General features: G+C 46.6%; 1 protein-coding gene across 1 annotated transcript in view; it reads left to right on the top strand.

Annotated features, from left to right (window-relative positions):
- The window catches only part of grin3bb (glutamate receptor, ionotropic, N-methyl-D-aspartate 3Bb), a 130,413-nt gene that overhangs the window by 29,386 nt on the left and 87,229 nt on the right, over positions 1–13,798 (top strand). The gene's annotated exons all lie outside the window — the stretch shown is intronic.

Below are 13,798 nucleotides of genomic sequence, written 5' to 3'. Positions count from 1 at the left end.
AGGGACAGGTGAACATGTGAACAAGTAGAACATGTGAACAGGTAGAACAGGTGAACAGGTGAAGCAGTGACTGAGAATTGATATGAGTCAGCATCATGTTTGTTACTTATAGAAAAACTCTGCATGTAAACATGTAAACAAAGGTCTGTGTTGTAGTTTAAGTTCAGTCTGAAACTACCTCATGTGAACTTAAGTATCTGTCTCTGTGAGTGTTGGTCGTCAGTACTGATAATCCATGTCAGCAGATACACGTTAGAGCCAACAACACATGTCACCCACTGATTGGACAGCTCTGGTGATGTCATCCTTCATCATGATTCCAGTGACAGGAAGTTATGCTGTGAGAGAAGCTGTAGGAGAGTAGAATCTGTCTGTGATGCTTCACAATGTTGTGGACAGGTGTGTGTGTGTGTTATCAGGTGTCACCTTCACCTGCTGACAACGTGGCTGCAGGGTTTCCTCCTGCAGCGTCTGTGTTGATGTAGCTCCCCATTAACGCTGCTCAGTCCAACTTCCTGCTGGAGGTCGGAGCTTGGACACGTCACACACTGAGACTGTGACCTTCAGCTGCTGTTTGATCCACTTTATCCACCACACACAGTCAAACTCATCATGACCACCACCGCCAGATTCATAATTAATAAGTAAGCACAGTCCAGCCTGACGTGTTTGTTACAATCTGAATAAAACTTTATTGAAACAGAAAAAAAAGACATGAACATTTAAACACCAACATTTATTTCATGTTTATTCACTGCTGAAAAGAACTTTAATCTCACATGAGATCACGATGAAATGTTTAGTGAGAACAGAATGATGTAACAACCAATACCATCGACCCACTGATGACTTTATCCAAAACCGTCAATCCACTGATGACTGGATCCAAAACCATCGATCCACTGACAACTGGATCCAACACTGTTGACCCACTGACGACTTTATCCAAAACCATGGACCCACTGATGACTGGATGCAACACTGTCAACACACTGACGACTGTATCCAACACTGTTGACCCACTGACGACTTTATCTAAAACCATCAACCCACTGACGACTGGATGCAACACTGTTGACCCACTGACGACTTTATCCAAAACCATGGACCCACTGATGACTGGATGCAACACTGTCGACCCACTGACGACTGTATCCAAAACCATCGACCCACTGATGACTTTATCCAAAACATCAACCCACTGACGACTGTATCCAAAACCATGGACCCACTGACGACTGGATCCAAAACCATGGACCCACTGACGACTGTATCCAACGCTGTCGATCCACTGATGACTTTATCCAAAACATCGACCCACTGACGACGGTATCCAAAACCATCGACCCACTGACAACTGTATTCAACACTGTCGACCCACTGATGACTCTATCCAAAACCATCGACCCACTGACGATGGTATCCAAAACCATCAACCCACTGATGACTTTATCCAAAACCACCGACCCACTGACGACTTTTCCAAAACCATTGACCCACTGACGACTTTATCCAAAACATTGACCCACTAACGACGGTATCCAACACTGTCGACCCACTGATGACTGGATCCAAAACCATCAACCCACTGACGACTTTATCCAAAACCAGCGACCCACTGACGACTGGATCCAAAACCATCAACCCACTGACGACTTTATCCAAAACCAGCGACCCACTGACGACTGGATCCAAAACCATCAACCCACTGACGACTTTATCCAAAACCAGCGACCCACTGATGACTGGATCCAAAACCATCAACCCACTGACAACTTTATCCAAAACATTGACCCACTAACGACTTTATCCAAAACTATCGACCCACTGACGACTGGATCCAAAACCATCAACCCACTGACGACTTTATCCAAAACCAGCGACCCACTGACGACTGGATCCAAAACCATCAACCCACTGATGACTTTATCCAAAACCATTGACCCACTGACGACTGGATCCAAAACCATTGACCCACTGATGACTTTATCCAAAACATCGACCCACTGACGACGGTATCCAAAACCATCGACCCACTGACAACTGTATTCAACACTGTCGACCCACTGATGACTCTATCCAAAACCATCGACCCACTGACGATGGTATCCAAAACCATCAACCCACTGATGACTTTATCCAAAACCATCGACCCACTGACGACTTTTCCAAAACCATTGACCCACTGATGACTTTATCCAAAACATTGACCCACTAACGACGGTATCCAACACTGTCGACCCACTGACGACTTTATCCAAAACCAGCGACCCACTGACGACTGTATCCAAAACCATCAACCCACTGATGACTTTATCCAAAACCATCGACCCACTGATGACTGGATCCAAAACCATCGACCCACTGACGACTTTATCCAAAACCATTGACCCACTGATGACTTTATCCAAAACCATTGACCCACTGACGACCTTATCCAAAACCATCGACCCACTGATGACTGGATCCAAAACCATCGACCCACTGACGACTTTATCCAAAACCATTGACCCACTGATGACTTTATCCAAAACCACTGACCCACTGACGACTGGATACAAAACCATCGACCCACTGATGACTTTATCCAAAACCATTGACCCACTGACGACTTTATCCAAAACCATTGACCCACTGATGACTTTATCCAAAACCATTGACCCACTGACGACTGGATACAAAACCATCGACCCACTGATGACTTTATCCAAAACCATTGACCCACTGATGACTTTATCCAAAACCATCGACCCACTGACGACTGGATACAAAACCATCGCCCCACTGATGACTTTATCCAAAACCAGCGACCCACTGATGACTTTATCCAAAACATCGACCCACTGACGACTGGATCCAAAACCATCGACCCACTGACGACTGTATCCAACGCTGTCGATCCACTGATGACTTTATCCAAAACATCGACCCACTGACGACGGTATCTAAAACCATCGACCCACTGACAACTGTATTCAACACTGTCGACCCACTGATGACTCTATCCAAAACCATCGACCCACTGACGATGGTATCCAAAACCATCAACCCACTGACGACTTTATCCAAAACCACCGACCCACTGACGACTTTTCCAAAACCACTGACCCACTGACGACTTTATCCAAAACATTGACCCACTAACGACGGTATCCAACACTGTCTACCCACTGACGACTTTATCCAAAACTATCGACCCACTGATGACTGGATCCAAAACCATCAACCCACTGACGACTTTATCCAAAACCAGCGACCCACTGACGACTGTATCCAAAACCATCAACCCACTGATGACTTTATCCAAAACCATCAACCCACTGATGACTTTATCCAAAACCATCAACCCACTGACGACTTTTCCAAAACCACTGACCCACTGACGACTTTATCCAAAACATTGACCCACTAACGACGGTATCCAACACTGTCGACCCACTGACGACTTTATCCAAAACCATCGAACCACTGACGACTGGATCCAAAACCATCAACCCACTGATGACTTTATCCAAAACCATCAACCCACTGACGACTTTTCCAAAACCATTGACCCACTGACGACTTTATCCAAAACATTGACCCACTAACGACGGTATCCAACACTGTCGACCCACTGACGACTTTATCCAAAACCATGGATCCACTGACGACTGGATCCAAAACCATCAACCCACTGATGACTTTATCCAAAACCATCAACCCACTGACGACTTTTCCAAAACCACTGACCCACTGACGACTTTATCCAAAACATTGACCCACTAACGACGGTATCCAACACTGTCGACCCACTGACGACTTTATCCAAAACCAGCGACCCACTGACGACTGGATCCAAAACCATCAACCCTCTGACAACTTTATCCAAAACCATCGACCCACTGATGACTGGATCCAAAACCATCAACCCACTGATGGCTTTATCCAAAACCAGCGACCCACTGATGACGGTATCCAAAACCATCGACCCACTGATGACTTTATCCAAAACATCGACCCACTGACGACTTTATCCAAAACCATCGATCCACTGACGACTGGATCCAACACTGTCGACCCACTGATGACTGGATCCAAAACCATTGACCCACTGATGACTTTATTCAAAACATTGACCCACTGACGATGGTATCCAACACTGTCGACCCACTGAGGACTTTATCCAAAACCATCGATCCACAAAACGACTTTATCCAAAACCATTGACCCACTGACTTTTATCCAAAACCATTGACCCACTGATGACTTCATTCAAAACCATCGATCCACTAAGGACTGGATCCAAAACCATCGATCCACTGAGGACTGTATCCAACACTGTCGACCCACTGATGACTGTATCCAAAACCATCGACCCACTGATGACTTTATCCAAAACATCGACCCACTGACGACTGTATCCAACACTGTCGACCCACTGATGACTTTATGCAAAACCATCGATCCACGAACGACTTTATCCAAAACCAGCGACCCACTGACGACTTTATCCAAAACCATTGACCCACTGATGACTTCATTCAAAACCATCGATCCACTAAGGACTGGATCCAAAACCATCGATCCACTGAGGACTGTATCCAACACTGTCGACCCACTGATGACTGTATCCAAAACCATCGATCCACTGATGACTTTATCCAAAACATCGACCCACTGACGACTGTATCCAACACTGTCGACCCACTGATGACTTTATGCAAAACCATCGATCCACGAACGACTTTATCCAAAACCATTGACCCACTGACGACTTTATCCAAAACCATCGATCCACTAACGACTGGATCCAAAACCATCGATCCACTGACGACTGTATCCAACACTGTTGACCCACTGACGACTCATCCAAAATAATGGATCCACTGACGACTGCATCCAAAACCATCGACCCACTGAGGACTTATCCAAAACCATCGACCCACTGACGACTGTATCCAAAACCATCGACCCACTGACGACTTTATCCAAAACCATCGACCCACTGACGACTGGATCCAAAACCATCGACCCACTGACGACTTATCCAAAACCATCGTCCCACTGACGACTGGATCCAAAACCATCAACCCACTCACGACTGGATCCAAAACCATCGACCCACTGACGACTGTATCCAAAACCATCGACCTACTGACGACTGCATCCAACACCATCGACCCACTGACAACTGCATCCAAAACCATCAACCCACTGATGACTTTATCCAAAACCATCGACCCACTGACGACTGGATCCAAAACCATCGACCCACTGATGACTGGATCCAAAACCATCAACCCACTGATGGCTTTATCCAAAACCATCGACCCACTGATGACGGTATCCAAAACCATCGACCCACTGATGACTTTATCCAAAACATCGACCCACTGACGACTTTATCCAAAACCATCGATCCACTGACGACTGGATCCAACACTGTCGACCCACTGATGACTGGATCCAAAACCATTGACCCACTGATGACTTTATTCAAAACACTGACCCACTGACGATGGTATCCAACACTGTCGACCCACTGATGACTTTATGCAAAACCATCGACCCACTGATGACTTTATCCAAAACCATTGACCCACTGACGACTTTATCCAAAACCATTGACCCACTGATGACTTCATTCAAAACCATCGATCCACTAAGGACTGGATCCAAAACCATCGATCCACTGAGGACTGTATCCAACACTGTCGACCCACTGATGACTGTATCCAAAACCATCGACCCACTGACGACTGGATCCAAAACCATCGACCCACTGACGACTGTATCCAAAACAGTCGACCCACTGATGACTTTATCCAAAACCATCGATCCACTAACGACTTTATCCAAAACCATTGACCCACTGATGACTTTATCCAAAACATCGACCCACTGACGACTTTATCCAAAACCATCGATCCACTAACGACTGGATCCAAAACCATCGATCCACTGATGACTGTATCCAACACTGTTGACCCACTGATGACTTTATCCAAAACCATCGATCCACTGACGACTGGATCCAAATCCATCGACCCACTAACGATTGTATCCAAAACTGTCGACCCACTGATGGTATCCAAAACCATCAACCCACTGACAACTGGATCCAAATCCATCGACCCACTGATGACTGGATCCAAAACCATCAACCCACTGACAACTGGATCCAAAACCATCGATCCACTGATGACTGGATCCTAAACCATCAACCCACTGACAACTTTATGCAAAACCATCGACCCACTGACGACTGGATCCAAATCCATCGACCCACTAACGATTGTATCCAAAACTGTCGACCCACTGATGACTGTATCCTAAACCATCAACCCACTGACAACTGGATCCAAATCCATCGACCCACTGATGACTGGATCCTAAACCATCAACCCACTGACAACTGGATCCAAATCCATCGACCCACTGATGACTGGATCCTAAACCATCAACCCACTGACAACTTTATGCAAAACCATCGACCCACTGATGACTGGATCCAAAACCGTCAAACCACTGATAACTTTATCCAAAACCATTGACCCACTGATAACTGTATCCAAAACCATCGACCCACTGACGACTGTATCCACAACCGTCAAACCACTGACAACTTTATCCAAAACCATTGACCCACTGACGACGGTATCCAAAACCGTCAAACCACTGATAATTGTATCCAAAACCATCGACCCACTGACGACTGTATCCAAAACCATTGACCCACTGACGACTTAATCGAAAACAGTTGACCCACTGACAACTTTATCCAAAACCATCAACCCACTGACGACTCATCCAAAACCATAGATCCACTGACAACTGCATCCAAAACCATCGACCCACTGATGACTTAACCAAAACTATCGACCCACTGATGACTGCATCCAAAACTATCGACCCACTGACGACTGCATCCAAAACCATCGATCCACTGACGACTTTTCCAAAACCATCGACCCACTGACGACTGGATCCAAAACCATCGACCCACTGAGGACTGAATCCAAAACATCGTCCCACTGACGAGTGGATCCTAAACCATCGAACCACTGACGACTTATCCAACACCATTGACCCCCTGATGACTGCATCCAAAACTATCGACCCACTGACGACTGCATCCAAAACCATCGATCCACTGACGACTTTTCCAAAACCATCGACCCACTGACGACTGGATCCAAAACCATCGACCCACTGACAACTCATCCAAAATCATGGATCCACTGACGACTGCATCCAAAACCATCGACCCACTGACAACTCATCCAAAATCATGGATCCACTGACGACTGCATCCAAAACCATCGACCCACTGAGGACTTATCCAAGACCATTGATCCACTGACAACAGTATCCAAAACCATCGACCCACTGACGACTTATCCAAAACCAGCGACCCACTGACAACTGCATCCAAAACCATCAACCCACTGATGACTTATCCAAAACCATCGACCCACTGACGACTGTATCCAAAACCATCGATCCACTGATGACTGTATCCAAAACATCGACCCACTGACGATTGGATCCTAAACCATCGACCCACTGACGACTGTATCCAAAACCATCGACCCACTGACGACTGTATCCAAAACCATCGACCCACTGATGACTTTATCCAAAACATCGACCCACTGACGACTGTATCCAAAACCATCTACCCACTGACGACCTTATCCAAAACCATCGACCCACTGACGACTGGATACAAAACCATCGACCCACTGACGACTTATCCAACACCATTGACCCACTTATGATTGGATCCTAAACCATCAACCCACTGATGACAGTATCCAAAACCATCAACCCACTGATGACTTATCCAAAACATCGACCCACTGACGACTGGATCCAAAACCATCGACCCACTGACGACTGTATCCAACGCTGTCGATCCACTGATGACTTTATCCAAAACATCGACCCACTGACGACGGTATCTAAAACCATCGACCCACTGACAACTGTATTCAACACTGTCGACCCACTGATGACTCTATCCAAAACCATCGACCCACTGACGATGGTATCCAAAACCATCAACCCACTGACGACTTTATCCAAAACCACCGACCCACTGACGACTTTTCCAAAACCACTGACCCACTGACGACTTTATCCAAAACATTGACCCACTAACGACGGTATCCAACACTGTCGACCCACTGACGACTTTATCCAAAACTATCGACCCACTGATGACTGGATCCAAAACCATCAACCCACTGACGACTTTATCCAAAACCAGCGACCCACTGACGACTGTATCCAAAACCATCAACCCACTGATGACTTTATCCAAAACCATCAACCCACTGATGACTTTATCCAAAACCATCAACCCACTGACGACTTTTCCAAAACCACTGACCCACTGACGACTTTATCCAAAACATTGACCCACTAACGACGGTATCCAACACTGTCGACCCACTGACGACTTTATCCAAAACCATGGATCCACTGACGACTGGATCCAAAACCATCAACCCACTGATGACTTTATCCAAAACCATCAACCCACTGACGACTTTTCCAAAACCACTGACCCACTGACGACTTTATCCAAAACATTGACCCACTAACGACGGTATCCAACACTGTCGACCCACTGACGACTTTATCCAAAACCATGGATCCACTGACGACTGGATCCAAAACCATCAACCCACTGATGACTTTATCCAAAACCATCAACCCACTGACGACTTTTCCAAAACCACTGACCCACTGACGACTTTATCCAAAACATTGACCCACTAACGACGGTATCCAACACTGTCGACCCACTGACGACTTTATCCAAAACCAGCGACCCACTGACGACTGGATCCAAAACCATCAACCCTCTGACAACTTTATCCAAAACCATCGACCCACTGATGACTGGATCCAAAACCATCAACCCACTGATGGCTTTATCCAAAACCAGCGACCCAAGTTTGCATGTATCCAAAACCATCGACCCACTGATGACTTTATCCAAAACATCGACCCACTGACGACTTTATCCAAAACCATCGATCCACTGACGACTGGATCCAACACTGTCGACCCACTGATGACTGGATCCAAAACCATTGACCCACTGATGACTTTATTCAAAACACTGACCCACTGACGATGGTATCCAACACTGTCGACCCACTGATGACTTTATGCAAAACCATCGATCCACGAACGACTTTATCCAAAACCATTGACCCACTGACGACTTTATCCAAAACCATTGACCCACTGATGACTTCATTCAAAACCATCGATCCACTAAGGACTGGATCCAAAACCATCGATCCACTGAGGACTGTATCCAACACTGTCGACCCACTGATGACTGTATCCAAAACCATCGACCCACTGATGACTTTATCCAAAACATCGACCCACTGACGACTGTATCCAACACTGTCGACCCACTGATGACTTTATGCAAAACCATCGATCCACGAACGACTTTATCCAAAACCAGCGACCCACTGACGACTTTATCCAAAACCATCGATCCACTAACGACTGGATCCAAAACCATCGATCCACTGACGACTGTATCCAACACTGTTGACCCACTGACGACTCATCCAAAATAATGGATCCACTGACGACTGCATCCAAAACCATCGACCCACTGAGGACTTATCCAAAACCATCGACCCACTGACGACTTATCCAAAACCATCGACCCACTGACGACTGCATCCAAAACCATCAACCCACTGATGACTTTATCCAAAACCATCGACCCACTGACGACTGGATCCAAAACCATCGACCCACTGACGACTTATCCAAAACCATCGTCCCACTGACGACTGGATCCAAAACCATCAACCCACTCACGACTGGATCCAAAACCATCGACCCACTGACGACTGTATCCAAAACCATCGACCTACTGACGACTGCATCCAACACCATCGACCCACTGATGACTGGATCCAAAACCATCTACCCACTGACGACCTTATCCAAAACCATCGACCCACTGACGACTGGATACAAAACCATCGACCCACTGATGACTTTATCCAAAACCATCAACCCACTGATGACTTTATCCAAAACCATCGACCCACTGAGGACTTTATCCAAAACCATCGACCCACTGATGACTTTATCCAAAACCATCGACCCACTGATGACTTAATGCAAAACCATCGATCCACTGAGGACTGGATCCAACACCGTCGACCCACTGATGACTGTATCCAACACCATTGACCCACTTATGACTTTATACAAAACACTGACCCACTGACGATGGTATCCAACACTGTCGACCCACTGATGACTTTATGCAAAACCATCGATCCACGAACGACTTTATCCAAAACCATTGACCCACTGACGACTTTATCCAAAACCATTGACCCACTGATGACTTCATTCAAAACCATCGATCCACTAAGGACTGGATCCAAAACCATCGATCCACTGAGGACTGTATCCAACACTGTCGACCCACTGATGACTGTATCCAAAACCATCGATCCACTGATGACTTTATCCAAAACATCGACCCACTGACGACTGTATCCAACACTGTCGACCCACTGATGACTTTATGCAAAACCATCGATCCACGAACGACTTTATCCAAAACCATTGACCCACTGATGACTTTATCCAAAACATCGACCCACTGACGACTTTATCCAAAACCATCGATCCACTAACGACTGGATCCAAAACCATCGATCCACTGATGACTGTATCCAACACTGTTGACCCACTGATGACTTTATCCAAAACCATCGATCCACTGACGACTGGATCCAAATCCATCGACCCACTAACGATTGTATCCAAAACTGTCGACCCACTGATGACTGTATCCTAAACCATCAACCCACTGACAACTGGATCCAAATCCATCGACCCACTGATGACTGGATCCTAAACCATCAACCCACTGACAACTGGATCCAAAACCATCGATCCACTGATGACTGGATCCTAAACCATCAACCCACTGACAACTTTATGCAAAACCATCGACCCACTGACGACTGGATCCAAATCCATCGACCCACTGACAAGTTTATCCAAAACAGTCGACCCACTGATGACTGTATCCTAAACCATCAACCCACTGACAACTGGATCCAAATCCATCGACCCACTGATGACTGGATCCTAAACCATCAACCCACTGACAACTGGATCCAAATCCATCGACCCACTGATGACTGGATCCTAAACCATCAACCCACTGACAACTTTATGCAAAACCATCGACCCACTGATGACTGGATCCAAAACCGTCAAACCACTGATAACTTTATCCAAAACCATTGACCCACTGATAACTGTATCCAAAACCATCGACCCACTGACGACTTATCCAAAACCAGCGACCCACTGACAACTGCATCCAAAACCATCAACCCACTGATGACTTATCCAAAACCATCGACCCACTGAGGACTTATCCAAAACCATCGACCCACTGACGACTGGATCCAAAACCATCAACCCCCTGACGAGTGATCCAAAACCATAGACCCACTGACAACTTTATCCAAAACCATCAACCCACTGACGACTCATCCAAAACCATAGATCCACTGACAACTGCATCCAAAACCATCGACCCACTGATGACTTAACCAAAACTATCGACCCACTGACGACTGCATCCAAAACTATCGACCCACTGACGACTGCATCCAAAACCATCGATCCACTGACGACTTTTCCAAAACCATCGACCCACTGACGACTGTATCCAAAACCATCGATCCACTGATGACTGTATCCAAAACATCGACCCACTGACGATTGGATCCTAAACCATCGACCCACTGACGACTTATCCAACACCATTGACCCACTTATGATTGGATCCTAAACCATCAACCCACTGATGACGGTATCCAAAACCTTCGACCCACTGACGACTTATCCAAATCCACCGACCCACTGACAACTGCATCCAACACCATCGACCCACTGACAACTCATCCAAAATCATGGATCCACTGACGACTGGATCCAAAACCATCAACCCACTGACGACTCATCCAAAATCATGGATCCACTGACGACTGCATCCAAAACCATCGACCCACTGAGGACTTATCCAAAACCATCGACCCACTGACGACTTATCCAAAACCATCGACCCACTGACGACTGCATCCAAAACCATCAACCCACTGATGACTTTATCCAAAACCATCGACCCACTGACGACTGGATCCAAAACCATCGACCCACTGACGACTTATCCAAAACCATCGTCCCACTGACGACTGGATCCAAAACCATCAACCCACTCACGACTGGATCCAAAACCATCGACCCACTGACGACTGTATCCAAAACCATCGACCTACTGACGACTGCATCCAACACCATCGACCCACTGATGACTTATCCAAAACCATCGTCCCACTGACGACTGTATCCAAAACCATCAACCCACTCACGACTGGATCCAAAACATCGACCCACTGACGATTGGATCCTAAACCATCAACCCACTGACGACTTATCCAACACCATTGACCCACTTATGATTGGATCCTAAACCATCAACCCACTGATGACAGTATCCAAAACCATCAACCCACTGATGACTTATCCAAAACCATCGACCCACTGACGACTGGATCCAAAACCATCGACCCACTGACGACTTATCCAAAACCATCGTCCCACTGACGACTGTATCCAAAACCATCGATCCACTGATGACTGTATCCAAAACATCAACCCACTGACGATTGGATCCTAAACCATCGACCCACTGACGACTTATCCAACACCATCGACCCACTTATGATTGGATCCTAAACCATCGACCCACTGATGACTGGATCCAGAATCACACCCAAAATCAATCCGTCTGTGGTGGATGCACTGATACATTATGTCCCAAAGGTGCTCAGCTGGATTTAGGTCAGGGGAACCCAGGGCCCGCTGCACCAGGAGGACCCCAGAGCCCACCACACCAGGAGGAACCCGTAGCTGCACCAGGAGGAACCTGGAGCCCACCACACCAGGAGGAACCCAGGGCCCTCTGCACCAGGAGGAACTGACTGACAACATACTGACCTGTCGTCTGGAGGACAGACCGATCTGGGGTCTGGAGACTTTATCGTGACTGAATCTACATGGCGGTGTCAGCACGTCGTGACATTACATCATTTCACACCATAAACTGCTCAGACACGTCTCCTGTCATCATCACTTATAAGCACGTCACGTCCGTCATCTCCTGTAATGATGTCATCAGATGGAACTGATGTTGTGGGGAGCTGTTCTGGTCGGACCTGTGTGTGTGGTGCACAGACAGTGATCAGGTGAAGAGGACACCTGCAGGTGTGTTCCAGTCTCCATTGTCCCCTCCGTGTCAGGCTGCTGCGCAGTGTGAGGTGAGTAAATCCCAATGTGTCTGTCCGCCGGTCTACGTCACATTCGTGGAAACAGGAGCCGCACACAGACTGATGGTATTGGAGTGAGACCACAGATCTTCCGGCTCCAGTGAGACAGTGTTCATTGCATTTTCAGGCCCCAAAACACTGCTGTCATTTAAACTGTCAGCCAAATCACAACTAATGTTTACACAACCTAAAGATGATGACATGGATCCATGTTTTCACTTTGCATTGATGATATTGGATCATTGATCATTGAATCGATTTATTGTTCAGATTGATGGATCATTATAGACTGTGTAGTAGAGTCTTTCAATAGAAACCTTAATATAAACCCTCTGAGTGCTGAACAGGCAAAAGTTTTAAGACGGGTGTTCTGGACAACAACAATAAACATTGACCAGTTCATCAGG

This window comes from Epinephelus fuscoguttatus, linkage group LG10 (genome assembly GCF_011397635.1).
Source record: "Epinephelus fuscoguttatus linkage group LG10, E.fuscoguttatus.final_Chr_v1".
In the NCBI taxonomy this organism is placed as follows: domain Eukaryota; kingdom Metazoa; phylum Chordata; class Actinopteri; order Perciformes; family Serranidae; genus Epinephelus; species Epinephelus fuscoguttatus.
Note: the sequence above shows the minus strand (reverse complement) of the source record. Positions and strands in the feature narration are given on the sequence as shown.